The sequence below is a fragment of the Camellia sinensis genome, chromosome 2 (assembly GCF_055761805.1).
Source record: "Camellia sinensis isolate YWXY chromosome 2, ASM5576180v1, whole genome shotgun sequence".
Taxonomy (NCBI): Eukaryota; Viridiplantae; Streptophyta; class Magnoliopsida; order Ericales; family Theaceae; genus Camellia; species Camellia sinensis.
In genome coordinates, this window is record NC_138962.1 from 202,261,702 (window position 1) to 202,282,932 (window position 21,231).

General features: G+C 31.2%; 1 long non-coding RNA gene across 1 annotated transcript; it reads left to right on the forward strand.

The window, feature by feature from the left end:
- Positions 1-17,530: 17,530 nt before the first annotated feature.
- On the forward strand, positions 17,531-19,583 carry LOC114294837 (uncharacterized). The gene is made up of 3 exons (XR_003640639.2): positions 17,531-18,008; positions 18,129-18,648; positions 19,421-19,583. It is a non-coding gene; the product is annotated as an uncharacterized LOC114294837 (long non-coding RNA).
- Positions 19,584-21,231: the final 1,648 nt, after the last annotated feature.

Here is a 21,231-nt window from a genome sequence, read left to right on the forward strand (position 1 = left end):
GGCCACTTGTGCATCATCCTACCATCTTCCTCTCTGTTTAGCACCCTCTTCTCTTATTGACCCAGTACATGAGATTTTTGAAACTTTGCTCTTTTAACCTTTAGCGCCTTGTTATCGCACCACAAACCATCAGCCTTCTGAATCGCTATCTCTACAGCCATCTCGTAATCATATCTGACAAATCCAAATCTAGAACTTGATACTCTTCTCCTCTTCCCTAGTATGAACGCATCCTTGACAATGCCAAACTTTCTAAAAAGATTGAATAATCCCTTGGAATCCATGGACTTTGGGATGTTATACACAAATATAGTGACTACCACTGCCACCATGCGGCATCCAAACTGATTTCCTCTTTCTGATCACTAGGTTCCAACCTCCACTCTCCATCTCAACTGAATGCTTAGGAAACATTTTTTTTTCCACATCACATGCAATTAATAACATGTTATGTTTGAAAATTATATTATGATAGGGTACATATTAATGCATCGAAGCATTTTTAGGTAAACAACAACTAACATTTAATAACTTGATTCAACACTTAAAATTGAATATATTATGTGATAATCAATTAAACACGTTTGATAACCACAATTGATATGTATTTCTTAACATGTAAGCTAAAACTTTTAAAAAAAAATTAAGTCATATGAAACTTATTTAATTCTAATTGAATTTATAAATACTAAACATAATTATCAATATATACTATTATAAATTCATTACCACCACCACCATCACCACAGCTACCACTACTACCACCACTATCACCATCATGTCACTGCCACCACTACTACCACCACCACCACCACCACCATCACCACCATTGCTACCGCTACCGCTATCGCTATCGCTATCACTATCACTATCACTAATGTCGTTACCACTACCACCACTACTACCACAACCTTCATCACCATTGTTATTATTGTCATAAGCACCACTATCATTTTACTACTACTACCATCGCTACCGTTACCACGACTGCCATCAATGCTACTGCTACCACCACTACCATCATGCCCCTGCCACCACTACACTACCACTATCACCATGACCACCATCACCATCACCATCATACCATCACCACTACCACCACCACCACCATTACAATATAAAAATTGAAATATATAATTTCAAAATAACAAATTTTAAATTTGATCTTATTCATATCAAATAATTTATTTTATTAGTTCAACACTTAATTTTTTATTAAATAGTTTTTCAGCATAAAAAAGTAAACATTTTATTTTAATACTTAATTTTTAGTATTCAGTTTTTACCTTTCAGCTTTATCAAATACTAGCATAATTTTGCACTTAATAGTTGGACAATTGATATGGTATATTATTCTCTATGAATAATTTATTGTATTTATTAATTAGGAAAATATTTAAATCAATGTTTTAAAAACCGGACCGGTGAACGAACCGGAAAAGGCATCGGGTGGACGGGTCACCGGTTCAACCGTCGGGTTGAACCGGAATCGAACCGTGACGTAATAAATATATTAAAATTATATTTAAATAAAAATATAAGTAATAAAATTATAAATTAAAAATATTAAAAATATTAAATTATCTTAAATATTTTTCCTAATATTTTTTTTACTAAAAAATATAATAATATATTTTAAAATATTATTAATTTCAATTTTGGAAGATGAAATCAAATATTTAATATTCCCTCCATATGATTTTAATTCAAATAATTTGATTAAAAGGAAAGCAAAAATTTTGGAGGGATATCAAAATTTCAATATTCCCTCTAATACATTTGATTGAATCCCACATAGATTTCTTGAGTTTTTTTGAAAGAGTTTTTTTCTTATAAATAGGTGAAGACTTTCACAATAATTTCATCAAACTCTTAATGGGATTCCTCACAAGAGGAGACCCTTGAAAAAGAGTTTGAAATTAAAATTTTCTTATATTCTTATATTTTATATATATATATATATATATATATAAAATAAGAAAGAAAGAGAAAAGAAAGAAAGAAGATAAAAAAAAACACAGAAAAAATAAAAAAAAAAGAATTCAAACCGGTCCGGTTCGGTCACCGGGTCGACCGGTTTAACCGGTGGGTTCACCGGTTTTCACTAAAGAGGCCGGTTTTTACCTTCGGCCGGTTTCAGGGGGCTGACCGGACCGGAACCCCATCCGGTCACCGGTTGAACCGGCCGGTCCGGTCCGGTTTTTAAAACCATGATTTAAATGATTTTTTTGGCGGTTAGGGCTGTCAATTTTTCAATTAAACTATGATGTTGACGAAAACATAAATCCAATGCTGCACACTTAATTATATGCAATTGACCATGTCTAATCATCTCATTTACCACTTCTAATTTTAAAATTACCTCTAAGATTTTTTTATTGTTGACAACAAATATTTAAGTATTCGAATGTACTCGTGACAAAACAATGTTTACGTGAAAAGTCCACCAAAAAAAAAAAAATATGTGGTTACTAAAGACTGATAAGACAAAACAAAGAGTTATTGATGAAACAAAACACATAATGAAAAACACTTGTTTGTTTGCATTTTTCAAAAAATACTTTTCAAAAAATTCTATTTGTTTATTTTTTGCATTTTTTTTATTTTTATTGAATTTTTTAATATTTTAAGTAATTTTTTTACTTTTTAGACACATCTAACATAAATACATCTAAAAAGTAAAAAAATTTTAAAAAAAATCTTTTAAAAATTCATTAAATACCAAAAATACAAAAAAAAAAAATACAAGAATTCAGTATATTTTTTTATATTTTTATGTATTTATTAATATTTTAAAATATTTTTTCACAAAATTTTTACTTTTTAGATACATCTAACTAAGGTGCATCTAAAAAATGTTTAAAATTTAAAAAATATTCACTAAAAACAAAAGAATACGAAAACAAAAAAACTCAGTTTTCAAAAAACTTAATGCAGAAAACTTAAACCAAACACACTGATATTTTATATTCTTCATCAGAATGATATGTGCAATATTTATTATTGAAAAATTATATAAAAAAAATTAAAGCTTTAATTCTAATAAAAAAATAAATTTTTAATTTTAATTTTATTAATTTAAATCCTAATTTTTTTTATTTATTTTCAATTTAAACTATTTATCTATTTTTCTTAAGTAAAATCGACAAAAAAGAAAAAAAGAAGGTGCTTAGACATTAAACTAAAAAAAAGGAGAGTATTTTAGACATTTTATATATACCTACATTAAAGTTTAATGGCTAAAATATTATTTTTAAGAAAAAAATTATAAACTTACTAAGTGAGTTAACCACTCAACCAATTTAGTGATAATTTTTTTATATAAAAAAAAACTTATAATATTATTAATTGGACCGAATAGATTAAAAAATTTAAAATTAAAGGTCAAAATTAAACCAATTAAAAATATAAGGATCAAAATGATATAAGAAATAAAATGTAGAAATCACTAATGCAATTTATAGGACTGAGCAAGGAATCCGTGAAATCCGTAATCCGATCCAATCCAGTCCAATCCGATAGGTTTGGATTGGTTTTTTGAATCCGTGGTTCGGTTCCGGATTGAACAATTAAAAATCCGTAGTCCACGGATTGGTTCCGGATTGAACCCCACGGTTCCGGATTGGAACCGATTCGAACCGTATACAAATAGTCTATATTTTTATTATACATCCTCCCCGTAGTATCTTCTCTTATTCCATATAAAACCTAAACTCAAACCTAAACCCGCGTAATATCTTCTTTTATAACTTTTGTTTGTTAGTTTTTAGTTTTAATTTGCAATGGTTTAAATACTTATGGTGAAACTAATTTTTTTATGGTTGTTTAAATTCTAGAACAGTATGTCGCTATTATAGAAAGACATGTTGCTATTGTGGAACTAATATAGCGTTATGTTTATATTTTTATGAAATTAAAATGTTATATATATATTTTTTTGTTATTTAATTATGTGAATCTGTGGTCCTAAACCGATCCAACCCGTGTTTAAATAGATTGGTTCGGATTGGTTCCATGATTTAAACGGATTGGATTGGTTCCAATTTTTCAAGAACCGTAAATAACGAATTGGTCCTAATTTTACCCCCAATCCTGTCCAATCCGGATCATGCTCACCCCTAGCAATTTACTCAATCACTACAAGAATTCGCACTTTTGCCGACTAAAATTTTGGTCGGCAAAAGTTCATTTTTAGTCGGCAAAAGTTATCCGCGACTAATTTTTTTGGTCGCCACCTTGGTCGCCAATTGAGGGTCGCAGAAAGTAATTAGCAACTAAAAAAATTTTTAGTCGCAAAAAAGTTAATTTGCCGACTAAATTTTTTGTCGCTAAATATATAATTCCTGCGACTAATCCATTTAGTAGTTAAAACACTTTAGTCGCGAAAAAGTTCTATTTGCCAAGAAAACAAGATAATGAGGACAAATAAGTGCCAAGAAAATAATTTCTTTATATGTATGCATGTGACTTACTAACCATAGACAACAAATCATAAAAAGACAAGCAATTGACTCGTATTTGTTCTATCCATATTTAACAAACTTCCACATTTAATTAAGTCATACAGGTGGAAAACTTACTTTTTGAAGTTCACCTTATCCAAAAATATATATATATATATATATTGTCCAAGATAAGATTATAATGTCAAAGATATCAGAATATATTAGTTGAATTTTGTAACAAGGCAATAAGGCTGAATATGGAGAGAGAAAAGAAGGAATACAAAGGTTTAACGTAGTTTGGCCAATATTGGCCTACATCCACACACACAGCCCTAAGGGACTATATCTTTCATTCACTCAACTCACACTTTTGTTTACATGATACACCATATATAGAGAGAGTGAGATACAATCAAATCCCTTCAGTTAAGGAATTAAAATAAATCAAAGATACAAAAAGTTATAATAAGCACAAATCAATGGGATCTTCATATTTTTTGATATCTTTGCAATATAATCTCATCTCCAACACTATGGACATTCTAAAAAAAAAAAAAAAATGTTTAAACAGAATAAGGACAATATGAGAAATCTAAAGATAAACATAGTTGATGTCACTGGCCTTTTCAGGCATTATGCTGGCATACACTCAGAACTCTTGACTTCTCATCTGATAGAAACAATTTGGTAACTATTTTGCTATTAGTCATTACATGCAATGTCGCATCAAGTTTAAGGGGGCAAACATTGATACTCTAGCATTGTCAGGGTTATTATAAAGGCCAACAAAGGACCATCTTCCTCTGTGGAATGAAATCAAGTGTAACTTGCATTAAAGTATGCTGGGAAAAAAATCACTATTGTTATCTGCATATAAATGAAAAGGCAGGAAATCCATTGTAAAAATGAGTAAGTTAAGTTGTTTGCACAAGGTTTACTGGGAATTTTATGATAAATGTCGGCAATTTCAACACCTACCTTGAGGTCCTTAGAAGCTGGCTGCACCTGAGCTTTTATTGCCTTAATCTTTTTCTCTAAATCTTTGAGCCTGACATCTCGATTATTAGTATTCTCACAGATTGATTTTTTAAGCAATGACACTGTAGTTATACATTCGTTGTACAAAAGTTATTTTTCACTGGCAGCAGATTTTGCTTCTAAAAGTTCCTGCTCGATCCTCTTTACAAGCTCACAAAGCTACAATACACCCAATAAGTAAATAAATAAAATGGTACAGGAAACAGAGAATGAGGTATCATACTGACAAATGGACTAAGCTAAACAGCACTTAAATTCCCACTTCAAGATGTTATATTGGGGGCTAAAACCACAACCTTATGATGTTCATTTTGTTCAGCCCTACTCTGGAATAGTGAGAGATCATATGACTTGAGCTCCATCTGTGCCTTAAGGTCCTTAAAATTTTTCTGTAGAGGAAGGAGCTCCGAGATCTGAATGTCAAGGCAAGAAGAAAACAATAAAGGAAAATCAGCATTTAAGCATTGTGACTGGCTGCTTAGTGTTAAGATACAAAATGCCACCAGCACTATCCACTGATTAAAATTTATGATGAAACAATTATACTCTATATGGCTTTTGGAATAACCATAACCTCTTAGGAGCAAAATTAAAGAACAACCACAATTGTAGATATAAAATAAATAAACAAGAAGATCGTTGATATTATTAAGAGAAAGAAACATAACAAATAAAAAAGGAAAAGACTTAAAGCTCAAAAAAAGTGTTTTCTATTCTTCCTTTCTTAATTCTTATCCACTTCATTCTTATTCGAGTATTTCTGTTCAGTAAGAGAGGTAATATTTAAGGTTGACCTTAGCTTCAATTTCAGATAATCTCTTATGATGAATAGAAAGTTTGGATTCAGCCTCTGCCAAAGCATGAAGTTGCCTTAACGGACAACCACAATTGTAGATATAAAATAAATAAACAAGAAGATCGTTGATATTATTAAGAGAAAGAAACATAACAAATAAAAAAGGAAAAGACTTAAAGCTCAAAAAAAGTGTTTTCTATTCTTCTTTTCTTAATTCTTATCCACTTCATTCTTATTTGAGTATTTCTGTTCAGTAAGAGAGGTAATATTTAAGGTTGACCTTAGCTTCAATTTCATATATATATATATATATATCAGTTTTCATTTTTTGCATTATCTGGAGAGTATGATTTTAGTCCATCCCTTCAAACATTCACTCAATAGGGTTTTAAAATTAGGGATTTTCAAAAAAATTGGTTTTGACAATTAAGGAAAACAAAGGAAAATAGAGAAATTGAGCGACAGAGAGAGAGAGGACCCATACCTGATGTCGGGGTTGTTTGAAGATAGGCGAACTAGTTCTAGCAGAAAAATGGTGATGGTGGTGCTGTTAGGTGCGAAAAGAGAGAGCAACCATGTGAGTAAGAGGAGTAATGGAACACAACTACAAACATTGAGAGAGAGAGAGAGAGAGAGAGAGAGAGAGAGAGGGAGAGATAAAAATGCATACCTAACAATGGAGGCCCAAGTACTTCTCGAAGCGCTGCTGATGCTTGGTCGAAAAATCGACACAGGCGACTGCGATGACGGAGGAGGAGCGACTTTGTTGAACACAATCGAGCAGGAGAATCGACGATGAGGTGCGTATGAGGAGTGGTGCGCGGGAGTGGTGCGCAGGAGTGACAGTATAAAGAGTTCGAAAAATTCACTCGGCTGATAGGGCAATTTTTTCCCTACAAAACTGTTTGGTCAGGTATTGAATCAACATTTACTTAAATAACATTCAAACGGGGTCGTTTTAAGATCTGCGAGCAAATTTTGGTCGCTAAAAATTTTACAGATGTTTTCAATATTATCAACTCATTTTTTTTTTCAGATGTTTCCAATTTTGATTTTTTTTTATTTTTGTTGTGTTGGCATACACAAAATGTATTTATGTAATAGTTTAAACCAATAGTGTAGTATGAAATCTTATGGATTGAATATAATTAAGTTATTATTTTGAAGTTGTTGACAAACTATTTAGTGTAATTTGTGATTTCTCATATTTTGAGCATTGCATAGGCAACACCATATGGTACTCGAAGACTATGTAATAATTTACGTTCAAAACACATCATTTATAACCAATAAGATTTGTTTAATAATTCTTGTCAAATAAAAATTAAATAGATTTTATAATATTTTGTGCTATAAATGATGTGTTTTTATTTTCTAAAATTAGCAATTTCGAAACCTGGTAAATTTTTGTGCCAAAAAACCAAACTTATATTACCATCCCGCACCGATGTATTACACACTATTATAGAATTTTGATTTGTTCCTATTAATAATGATTTTTAATTTGTTATGCTTAAATTTAGCTCATAAATTATTCTTATCTTAATATTGATCATGATTTTTTTAAAAATAACAAATTATAATTAATAACTGCCCCTTCTAACTTAATTTTCTAGCTCTGCCACTGGCCACCGCAACATGAAGCCCATCGCCAATGGAAGTAAACAAAGCGGAAAAGCAAGCAGTGCAGGCTCCACCAGCTCTAATCCCCAGCCTAAGAATAAGATCAAGCGTGATCGGCTTGTTTTCATAGAACAACAGTGGACCCACCATCAAATTAGTCAAACTCATGACAACTCAATCAATGTGGAGCCCTAGCCCTAGCATATAGCTATTGATGAGTTGCTCTGTGGTATCACCACCACAAGGCTTACAGTCATATGTGCTAATCGAGATCTAGGTATGAATATTTTCTTGGGTAAACTACCAATAGGTCCTAATAGTTGGACTTAATTCCCATCAAATCCTATTGAAAATAAGTCCTGGTAAAATTGTCGCTAAAAATAATTTTTTCATGACAATTTTTATTATATGTCGCTAAAAATTGACAATTAGTGACTTTTTTTGGTCATGATTTTTATAAATTTTCGCTAAAACTTACAATTAGTGACTTTTTTTATGACAAAATTTTCCCATAGGACTTATTAGACAATAAGTCCACCTATTAGGATCTACACGTAAGTAACCCTATTTTCTTCAATGGGTATCATCTGTAGGAGATATAGAAGGATGGCTTCAACAACATAGGGTGATGGATAAATGGCTTGAAGGAGTTCTCACTTCTGGCCACACCAACCCTTTCAACTCCGAGGTTGATTTCTCAATCAAGATCGATACGATTTTTATCAGTGGAGGAAGATCTTCATGCCTTAATTGATTCTCAAGTGATAGATAAATGCCTCTTTTCTTCTTACTAGCCTAGCTGTTAGGCCAAGACCGTCGGTGGTGTCGGCGATGATGGCAAAGACATACAGAGCGGCTTGAGGGATTGAGATCGATGACCCACAAATGGGGAAGAGAGAGCTCCTTCAGATAAGCAAATTCAATTTTTATACATTATGTTTTAGTCGCTAAAAATAAATATTTTGCGACCAAACTTTTGGTCAGCAAAGATAAAAAGTTAATTTTTATTTTTCATTCAGCGACTAAATTATTTTAGTGGCCAAAACTATCTATACAGCGTCTAAAATATTTTTTAGTCGCTAAAATTAAAGTTTTGCCGGCTAAAACTTTGGTTGCCAAAGATAAAAATAAATTTTTCTTTCTCATTTAGCGACTAAATTATTTTAGTTGCCAAAACTATCTATACAGCGACTGAAATATTTTTTAGTCGCTGAAATTAAATTTTTGCTGACCAAAATTTTGGTCGCCAAAGATAAAAAGTAAAATTTTCATTTTCATTCAGCGACTAAATTATTTTAGTTGCCAAAACTATCTATACAGCGACTAAAATATTTTTTAGTTGATGAAATTAAATTTTTGCCGACCAAAAATTTGGTCGCCAAAAATAAAAATTAAAATTTTCTTTTTCATTCAGCGACTAAATTATTTTAGTTGCCAAAACTATCTATACAGAGACTAAAATATTTTTTAGTCGTTGAAATTAAATTTTTGCCGACCAAAATTTTGGTCGCCAAAGATAAAAAGTAAATTTTTATTTTTCATTCAGCGACTAAATTAGTTTAGTTGCCAAAACTATATATACAGCGACCAAAATATTTTTTAGTCGCTGAAATTAAATTTTTGCCGACCAAAATTTTGGTCACCAAAGATAAACAGTGAATTTTTGTTTTTCATTCAGCGACTAAATTATTTTAGTTGCCAAAACTATCTATACCGCGACCAAAATATTTTTTAGTCGCTAAAATTAAATTTTTGCCAACCAAAATTTTGGTCGCCAAAGATAAAAATAAATTTTTATTTTTCATTCAGCGACTAAATTATTTCAGTTGCCAAAACTATCTATACCGCGACTAAAATATTTTTTAGTTGCTGAAATTAAATTTTTGCCGACCAAAATTTTGGTCGCCAAAGATAAAAATAAATTTTTATTTTTCATTCAGCGACTAAATTATTTTAGTTGCCAAAACTATCTATACCGCGACTAAAATATTTTTTAGTCGCTGAAATTAAATTTTTGCCTACCAAAATTTTGGTCACCAAAGATAAAAAGTAAATTTTTATTTTTCTTTCAGCGAGCAAATTATTTTAGTTGCCAAAACTATATATATAGCGACCAAAATATTTTTTAGCCGCTGAAATTAAATTTTTGACGACCAAACTTTTGGTCGCCAAAGATACAAAAATAAATTTTTATTTTTCATTCAGCGGCTAAATTATTTTAGTTGCCAAAACTATCTATACAGCGACTAAAATATTTTTTAGTCGCTAAAATTAAAGTTTTGCCGACCAAAATTTTGGTCGCCAAAAATAAAAAGTAAATTTTTATTTTTCATTCAACGACTAAATTATTTTAGTTACCAAAACTATCTATACAGCGACTAAAATATTTTTTAGTCGCTGAAATTACATTTTTGCCGACCAAAATTTTGGTCGCCAAAGATAAAAAGTAAATTTTTATTTTTCTTTCAGCGACTAAATTATTTTAGTTGCCAAAACTATCTATACAGCGACTAAAATATTGTTTTAGTTGCCAATTGTGGCAAATTTAGCGACTAAAAAAATTTAGTAGCTAAATATTGTACTTTTACCGACTAACATAATTTTTGGTTGCCAATTCCACAACTTTTGGCAACCAAAATATTTTTAGTCGGCAAAAGTGGTCGCCAAAACTGTATTTTCTTGTAGTGAATGTTATAATAGGTTTAAATTTAACTTATTTATTACCTTTTCGAGTGATCTCAAACAAACTATAATTGAAGTGATCAAGAGTGTTCTGAGTAGTTTGATTTTTTTAGTGCATCTACTAAAAAAGTGGAAGGATAATAACAAAAATACTATTTTTTATTTTAGAGTTTGGCAGTCAATAGATACGTTTCCAATCCAGTTATCCTCTAGCTGGCAGTCAAATCTTTCAACCAGCCTAACTTTCAAATGCTTGTTGTAATTAATGTTCTTTAAAATATAAATATGTAATTTAAAAGATTAAAAAATGATATCACCTGGGGATTAGTTTCCATTAATCAAGAATGTTGAGAAGATAGAGTCGGTGCATACATATTTAACAACTTAGGGGTTGAGTCTTGATGTATATATAATGTCCAAATTCTAATCTTATTACTGCATATTCGTTCCATTGAACAAAAAAATAAAATAAAATAAATTAAAAAAATAAATTACGATGCCCGAATTTGAGGTTCACTATTATTATACTTAAGTTTTGGTTGGTTGCGACTTAAAAGTCAGTTTATTGATTAAAAAAAACTCATTGTGCTAAGAAAAACTTAGATCATTTGACAAACTCATTTTCTACAAAAGAATAAAAAAATAAAAAAAAAATTCACTTTAGTTATTCTAAAAAGCCATAAGAAAAAAAGATGAAGTTAAGAATGTGTTAAACAAACTAATTTTTTGAACATCAATATTTTTGTAAGCTTGTTTTTACCTAATAAACTAAATTTTTAGCCTTATTCTCATGACCACACACACCCCAAAAAAAAAAAACAAAAAAAAAAACAAACAAACAAAAACTCAAATTTTCTAAAAAAAACTTGCTTCTGATATTGTGTATTGGAAAGTCTACGGTGTCAAGAAAAAACACAAGGAACAAGGATTTTGAACATGTGGAGTAGATTTAATTCTTTGTTGCAGGGACACATTGTCAATGAATCCTATCCGTAAATTAAAGATCCTAAGTATTTTTTTTAATTTTATTTTCTAAATTTCTAGTGGCTCTGGTTATGTATATTCCATGGTTGAAAGACATCGATCTGAAATTTATGGAACAATTCAATTCCAACTGTCATTGTCCTCTAAATTATATACTACCTACGGTGATTTTGAATCCGTTTAACCTGATCGAATCGACTCAACTAGATTAATTTTTGGTGGATGTATATCTTTCAACGAACGGATGTGAATGAAATATTTCAAAATCCGCAAATACGGTTCGGATGGTGGATCAATCATCCCCCGCCCGCATGAGCCCGATCTGACCGTAAATGAAATTCAAAAGATATGCATGTGTAGTGCCATAGCCTATTATAGATAAATAATACATATTTTTATAAAAATGAAAAACTATACCTTAAACATATGTATATGTAGTGCCATAACATATTATAGACAAATAATACATATATTTTTCAGATTACTAGTTATTAGAGATTGTAAAAATTATGAATCATAATTATAAAAAAAAAAGGCCAAAATTTATAAAGTCCAAACCGTCAAACCGATAACATCCATCTGCCAACCAACATGGCTCAATTCACATCTGCCAAATCAGTGGACAAATATGGATTAATTTTTTTAATTCGCTTAATTTTAAATAAATAATAAATGAAATACTACTCGACCTAACCTGATACACGATCGGCCCTGATAGCACCTCAAGGTCAATTTTAGACATTCTATCATCATGAAATTTCCCAATGTTTGTCTCTTCCTTTGTTCACGAAATGGTAGCTGTGTTGGTCACCGTGACCCATGAAAGTGTGCTTGACTAAGTTTTATTTTATATTTATATTTATTTTTATTTTTTTTGTGCTGGCCGTAGTTGCTAAGTCTTATTTTATATTTATATTTATTTTTTTGTGCTGGCCGTAGTTGCTAAGAGAAGTGTTGGGAAGTTAGCCATCATCTGTCCCACCCTTCTCTATCATCTCCATCATATGATCTGGCTCTCTAAATCTCATTAATTAATAGAAAGGAGATATAAGACAGAAGGCAGAAACAATAGGACAACTAATTCGATTATGTGAGCGCTTTGATAGGGAACAACTTATATACTATCTACTATCTATTAGTGTTATTATTTTAAAAGAGGTAAATTATTAATTAATCCTAATAATTTGACTTAATTCTCATCAAGTTCTATTAAAAATAAGTCTTAATAAAATTGTCGCTAAAAATTGACAATTAGTGACTTTTTTGCCACGATTTTTATAAATTGTCACTAAAACTTACAATTAGTGAAATTTTTCTGTGATGAATTTTTCAAACTGTCACTAAAAGTTAAAAATTAGCGATATTTTTTGTGATGATTTTTTTAAACTATCGCTAAAACTTATAGTTAATGACATTTTTTGTGACAATTTTCAAACTGTTTTTAAAAATTAACAATTAGTGATATTTTTAAATAGTGTGTGATGAAAAATATCCTTAATTATCATATGACCTATTAGACAACAAGTCTACCTATTAATACAATAATAATAAAAAGAGTAAATTACACCAACACTCCTTGAGATTTATGTTTATTACAGTTCCCTCCTTCATATTTGGAAAATTACACTGACCCCCTTGTCAATGTAATTATTTGACGGTATTAATTTTTAAGTTAAAATGACATATTTACCCTTAACCTTTACATATACTTTAACAGGTAAATTACATTGACACTCCCGGAGGTTTCAATTTAATACCCCCACTGACATTTAAAAAAAGAAAAAAACTAATTTAATAAAAATAAATATGAACAAATATATTTAATTTGTAAAAAAACTATTTCTAACTACTCGAAAGATAAAAATTATATAAAAACGATAATTATTTTTTTATTTTTTATTTCTTAACCAAATTAATTTTTAACTTTTTTAAAAAAATTCTAAAAATCAAACCATACATAGCGTAGGAATCTTTTGATAAGTCATTTTCTTACGTTGGTAACTTATTTAATTATTTGTTAATTTTACGATATTTTTACCATTTGAGACCTGTTTGGTAACCATTTTGTTTTCAGTTTTCAATTTATATTTACAAAAATTTTAAAAACTGCCATAAAAAATTGTTTGATAATTTTTTTGATTTATAAATGGTTGTCTCAGTTTGTAAATTTGAGAAAAAATGTAAATTCAAAAAATGAGTTTTCGTTGGTTTTTAACAAAAATTTAAAAATTTGACTAACAAAATTTTTTTTCAAATAATTTTTTTTTCCCAATTAAATTTTTTTTTCAACTAATACTAACCGAGTGGACAATTGGTAATGATAATTTAAACCTTGGGGAGGGGATTGTAATTTCTAAAATGTGAGGGGTGTCAATGTAATTTACCTAGTGAGGGCAAAATTGGTGTTTAAAAAAATTAAATGGCTGACATCAACAAAATCTGTTAGTTGACTTAACAGTCAACTAACTGAGAGAGCAATCTGTAATGAAACTTTAAACCTCAGGGAGGAGGATGTAATTTTCAAAAGATGAGGGATGAACTATAATAAATATAAACCTCACTGAGTGTCAATATAATTTACCCTAATAATAATAAATCACTTAGAAAAATCAACATTATTCTTTTTGGTGAATAATTTAACAAATAAAAGAATTCAAGATAGAATGTAACAATTTATTCGAATTACCTTGTAGATGAAAAATAATATTTTATTAACAAAAGACCTCAGAGATCTTTGACGCCCTTTGGGAAAATAGGTTAGGGGTTAAAATAACCTCAAATAAGAAAAAATCCAAAAATCCTAAAAATAAAGAAAGGGACCATCATTCACAAACTGCCACCATAGGTAGTTAAATGACAATTTTACTCCTTAGAACATGCCACATCAGCAAGGACTTTGTTATTTAGGAAAATGAGATTTTATTAGAATATAGGAGCAATTTGGTCATTTCTCATTCAAACATCATTTTCAAACATATTTTTTTAATACAACAATCAACTAAAAAATCCAACTCATCTTCCCAAACATAAGAATTAAAATAACTTACTAAAATAATTAAATAGCTAAAAAAGCTCAAAAAATAATAAATATTTTTGGTCCTCAAGCATGCTAATGTTTCTCCAATTAATAATAATTTTTTTTTTTTTTTTGATAACTCGTTATTCTGCTCTTTCAACTGATGAGGAATCAATCCCACCATCTACTTGCGGTGATTCCAGGCTAAGACAAAACGCTGTAACTATAATTGTTATTGAGCAATACCATAATTTTTTTCATTCCATGAATTTCTCTTCTGTGCATGCAAGGGAAAATCAATGTAAGTTTGGCATTAGCATATATAGGTTGACATGTCAAATTCTAACTCTCAGCAAACCAATATATAGTTTATGCATTGAGAAGCACAAGTAGACATCATAAAGAAAATTTAAACTCAAATTTCATGGTTGAATGAGCATATAATTTTGTATTTATTAGTTACGATTCCAATAATGTTTTAAAAAAATAAAAGCAAAAAGAAAGCCCCATATTGAACGACCGGTGTCGAATTTAGATAATTCTATCAAATTTTTTTTCCCCCACAATGAGTATTATCTTTCTAGCAAATATTATAATCACTGATATAGATAATTTGATTTTAATAATAGAGAAGCAAGTTGGGGTGAGCAAGAAAGGACTTTATAAATAGAACTTACATAATTGGCATCTCTAATCTAATTGGATAGGAAATAGTTGACTAATATATTGAGATATTCCAAGGATTTAAAAAAAACTATTACACCAGTGATTAAACAAAACAATCTACCCCAAAATTCTTTCTCCTTAGACCACTTCCAAAAAAAAAAAAAAAAACAAGCAAAGTTGAACAAATATTAAATATAATTTCATAATAGGGGAGAAATAAATTAATTATCACAAAGGGTATCAAAACTTTTTTTTATAGGAGTTGAACTCGACACCTCATACCATAAAAGATATTACGTAACCACCAAGCCAAATGCTCTGGTTAAATTATATGTATTGCAGAAGTGATAAGGTGAATATGACATAAAAGTATTAATGTAATTTCGTACTTGCCATTAATAGAGGTACTATTACTGTAATGACTCGGATATGCATCTGATTAATTAATCATCTAATTGCATTGTTATGTGCCACTTGATTATGTATTTGTTGTGAAATTGCATGTCTAATGGTGTGAATTAGAAGGATTTGAATTCATATCTGTTGATTGTAGAACAACTTGTTGAAATTACAACTTTAAACTGACAATTGAAGGTCTTAGAGGCACCAAAAACCAAAACCGATTAAATATTTGTGATTAGTATGATCTTCAGAGCCTAATATAAAGTTTTATAAAAATCTGATTCAGAATGAATTAATTGAATTGAATTTTATATTTTATATATTTATGAGCCTTACACTACAAGAAAATACATTTTTGGTGATCATTTTTGGCGACTAAAAAAAAATTAGTCGCCAAAGGTTACGGAATTGGCTACCAAAAGTAAAATTAGTCAGCAAAAGTCAAATATTTAGCTACTAAATTTTTTTAGTCGGGCAATATTGATTATTAGCGACTAAAAAAAATTTAGTAGCTAAAAATATCATAATTGGCGACTAAAAGAAATTTAGTCGGCAAACATGCCAGAAATTGGCGACAAAAAGAAAATTTAGTCGCCGTAGGTATAGATTTGGCTACTAAAACCTTTAGTCGGCAAATGTAAAATAAAAAATTAATTTTTATCTTTGGCGACTAAAATTTTTTAGTTGCCAAAAGGTGATTTTCAGCGACGAAAAATAATTTTAGTCGCCGTAGGTATAGATTTGGCTACTAAAACCTTTAGTTGGCAAATGTAAAATAAAAAATTAATTTTTACCTTTTGGCGACTAAAATTTTAGTCGCCAAAAGTTGATTTTCAGCGGCGAAATATAGTTTTAGTCGCCGTAGGTATAGATTTGGCTACTGAAACCTTTAGTCGGCAAATATAAAATAAAAAATTAAATTTTATCTTTGGCGACCAAAAGTTTGGTCGCCAAAAACATATTTTTAGCGACAAAAAGAAATTTTAGTCACCCAAAAATTAAAATATTTTGAGGGAGATATTTTAAATTTTAGAGGGATTTGAACAAATTAATTGGCCACTAAAAAGTTTTAGTCGCTAATGGTGTAATATATATAAATATATATAACATTCGCTCCTGTTCTCTGTTTATTCTCCTTCACCACACCAAACCTCACCCCACTTCACATGGCCACAGACCACCGCCACCACCTCAAATGGCAACGACCACTGCCGCAGATCGCCGCCGTCACCGCCACCTTTGCAGATCGCCATTGCCATTGCTGCATGGCACAGGTTCTCTCTCTCTCTCTCTCTCTCTCTCTCTGCATGCTCGCTCTCGCTCTCTTGCTCTCTCTTTCGATCGAGCTGTGTCTCTGTGTCTCTGTCTCCCTTCCTTTATTTCCCCTTTTCTGATTGTTGCTCTAGGGTTTTATATTCTTGATTCAGTTTAATTTCGTGTTCGTTTCTGAAATGGGTTTGGTTGTTTATACTGAATCATGGTGACCTCTCTCTCTCTCTCTCAATTTGTTTTTCGAGCTGTAACAGAGAAATTTGTTTTACTTTGTTTTTTTGTAGCTTGCAAAGCCAGGGACTCCAGTCACTGGTCACATTATTTCCACGACCATTGGTGGCAAAAATGGAGAACCCAAACAGGTAATACTACCTTCTTCACTTACCAGAAAAAAGGATTTCTAGTCTGAGTAAGAATCGAAACCTCATATGAATTTCAAATAAACACAGGAAAAAGTTCTATATTAACTTTTTTTCTTTCATTTAGCTCTTCCTGAAGTTGTATATGAAAGATCTCTTAGTTCATTTTGTGAATCACGGTGTGGACTAGGATTATTATTGAATCTTTATCCATTCTGAATCTGATTCATGTCCAAGTCTACCTGGGACCAAAATTTGAAAGCATAAACAGTTCTTCAAACTTCATTTACCCCAATTTTTTAGGAGATTGCTTAATGTTCTACAAAATTGAAAATATTATTGGGATGAATAAAATGGCAATTTCTTTTAAAACATTTCCCCCTCTTGCTATAGTTGTTAGACTCTTATTATAATCCAGATTCTGGGAATTGGATTAATTGTTGACTCTTTTTGAGCTCCTTTGAGGAGCTGGATACTGTTGAAGATGTTATGAACATCTTATTTTCAAAATAGCTTCAAATTGAGATGAAATATCTTATGCATAAAAGTGGGGTTGTCTTATTTGTATTCCCCTCTCCACCATGGTTTATGCAGTTGTCTTTGGACTGGATGGTTGGATGGATGTAATTGAAAATGCAAAAGGATATGGCGGGAGTCGATTGATTTCATTTGATTTTTTAAAGATAGATGTCAGTTCAGAGGTCTTCATGTGAAAGAGACATAAGGTGAGTCAATCATAAATTCACATCAATTGAGCAATACGCCAAACAAACCATGATTAGAAAAAGAAATTATATGTATAAAGATCCGCTTTCCTAACCCCATGAATATATTTGATTTGTTAGGTTCTATCATCAGTTCCTTCTCAATTCCTAACCCCATGAATATATAAAGAATTTTTTTAAGACCTCACTTCCTTCTCAATTCCTAAAGAGGTAACTACTTCAACTTATATAGAAAATCTCTATGTTCTCTTTCGCTTCAACAAATTAGTTGTAATGCTAGAGGATCTGATACTTTTCTTTTTCTTTTTCTTGAATGCACAATAAGATTCTGTTGGGGTCCACCATTGAAGTGTAATTGCATAAGAGAATCAAATTTTGCTCATTCATGATGTGTCTTTCATTAGCTGTCCGTAAGACTATGTTTGCTTAAGAGAATCAAATTCTGCTGTTCCTCTTAGCAAATTATGGAAATTCAATTTATCTAGTTTTTTATGTTGTTGTCAACTTTTAAACTGCTATTTTTATTTATTTTTTAGTTTGGCAGTTCTTTGGGTCGGGAAAAAGAGCTACTTGCAAAGAGCACAAGTTGGACATCCAAGAAGAGCCATTGGGATAGCACATTTTTTTCTTCCCATGTGATGTAAGTAACTCCATGTGAAGAACTTAAGCACATGGCATGGTTTATTTTTCCAGTAAGTGGCCACAAGATTGGGACTTTCACATTGATTTGATCTCGTATGTTTCAACACTTATTTCCCTTCTGGAAACTTTCATTCGAGGATTTTTTTTATTTTTATTTTTTTGCGCAGCAGGAACTACATAAAGCACTATTTGTTCCTTGCGCGCACATGAAAAAAAAAAAAAGAGGCAAAAAAACGTATTCTAAATCCGATTCCCAAATTTGCTCATTAAGTAGCATTTAACAGTTCATTTGGTAGTACTAGTAGCCTTATACGGCCACGCACGATTGAGTAGATTTGATCACACAAAGCTTAAAACTTATTCCCTTCTTGACACATCCAGTAAGGAATTGATTTTATGAGCAGTAAAAACACCCGAGACCACCAAGTTGTAACTTACATAATAAATTGGCTTTCATACTTCCAATTCCCTAAATTAATAAGACTAGCATATGAAGCAAGTCAACTACTAACTTTGAAGTTATTCATTTTGTCTCTGTTTTAGAGATATGGCCAACTGATTTTAGATACATCATATGAGTGATATATTAATTTGTGCAGTGTTAATATAGTAATTAACAAGCTATGAGATCTTAGTATGTATTTCCAGAAATATTGATTCACAATTACGGTTAGATTTTTGTCAAACTATCATCTTTTTTTTTTTGCACAATCTTGTGCTCAATTGATGTGAATTTATATGATAGACTCACCTTATATCTCTAAAAATAGATGTCAGTTCAGAGGTCTTCATGTGAAACAGACCATTATAAGGATCGGTTATTTGTGTACATGAAGGGTAACGGGAATAGCATGATGCCTTTATCGACATCAACAATAGGTAAATCTTTTAAATTTGGAATGTTTGGCTTGGTGTATTTCTTTTAAACTTGGAATGTTTAACTTGGAATGTTTTAAATGCTTACCTGTTAATGTCCCTCATGTTTTGACTTGACGATATTTTCTCGCAAGTGGAGTGTGAGGCTAAAAGTGTTGTGTAAATTTATAAGTGTTGTGTAGATTGAGTAAATTTATTTCATTTGGGTTTAAATACATAGTTCTTATAATTCCTACTACTGAACAATTTTGATCTTACTACTGAACAAATAACAGTGACAACTACTTTTTTTTTTTGATCGGCAAAAGAAAAGCTTTATTGATGAAAAACATAACAAGTATGATAAGATACATCAATAAAGAAGAGGGTGCAAAAAGCATCACAGTGAAACATTTGGATCCCAACTAGGTTGGCACCTAAACGCACACCCAATCATCTGCTAGCACACACTCGAGGCTCCAAGATGGTGAGAAACCAACAAACAGAGCAGAACAAAACAAGACAAAAACAAAAAGACAACATCCATACACTAGCAGTCCATCCCCAGCCACTATCATCTCAGCTAACCCTGCTCACCTTAACAAATCAGAAACCATCAACACAAAGTAGCTCAGAACAGTTAAGAATATCCTCTGATTTGACGCCAATTGAAAATTAAATCATCAACGGAATAAGGAAGATCTTTAGTAGATGCTTTCAGCCAAAGTACTGCTCTAATTTTGATATTTTCACTCAAGCCAGAGAGACTAGGTTGAGCCTCTACAAAGACACATTCATTCCTAAGTTTCCAAAGCGACCAAAGAACAATAAGGGGGATGGCTCTCCAAATTAACCTATCAAAATTTTTGAGCTTGACAGTCATCCACCATTGGAGGAGATCATCCACTGATCCTTGAATGCACCAAGAGAACCCCCACTCATTAATTATAGATGACCAAATCAACCAAGAAAATGGGCAATGAAGCAAGATGTGGACAGCAGATTCAGGTTCAGAACGACAAAAAGGGCAGATGAGAGAGGCAGAAGCATCTAAGATGCCAATTCTGTGCATAAACACTGCTGTCTTGATTTTGTTTTTCCAGGCCAGCCAAGTAAAGAATGAAACCTTAGGGGGGACAGCCCCATTCCAAATATGCTTGCAAATGTTAAAATGAGGCCCTAGGATAGAGTTAGAGGCAGAGTAGAGAAAGGACACGGAAAATACACCAGGACTTGCAGATGCATAAGCCCAGATAAGATGATCAGCCCTGCCAATTGACAAAGATGGAGCTGAAGATAGTAGACCAAGTAAGTTAGCTTCTTCTTCCAATTCCCAACTGAAGAGCACTCTCCTAATAGGAAAATTCCAATTGTTTGGGCTAGATTTTCTTGCCATGAATTGTTGTAGAGAACCTTCTTTATCTGTTGAAAGATTAAAGAGAATGGGAAAAGTAGACTTGAGACTAGAGCTGCCACACCATCTGTCATGCCAAAATTTAATCCTACTCCCATCCCCCACTTGTATTTGGCAGTTATCTATATAGAAATTGTAAATATTTGTGCTATGAATCCCAAAAGATAATATGTCCTTCCAAACTCTAGAATGTTTGTAAGAGGACTTTAAAGGTGGATGCCAACTAGCCTCATCAATATTGTATTTGCTACATATAGCTCTCCTCCAAAGAAAGTTTACTTGAGTTCCAAATTTCCACCACCATTTGAGCAA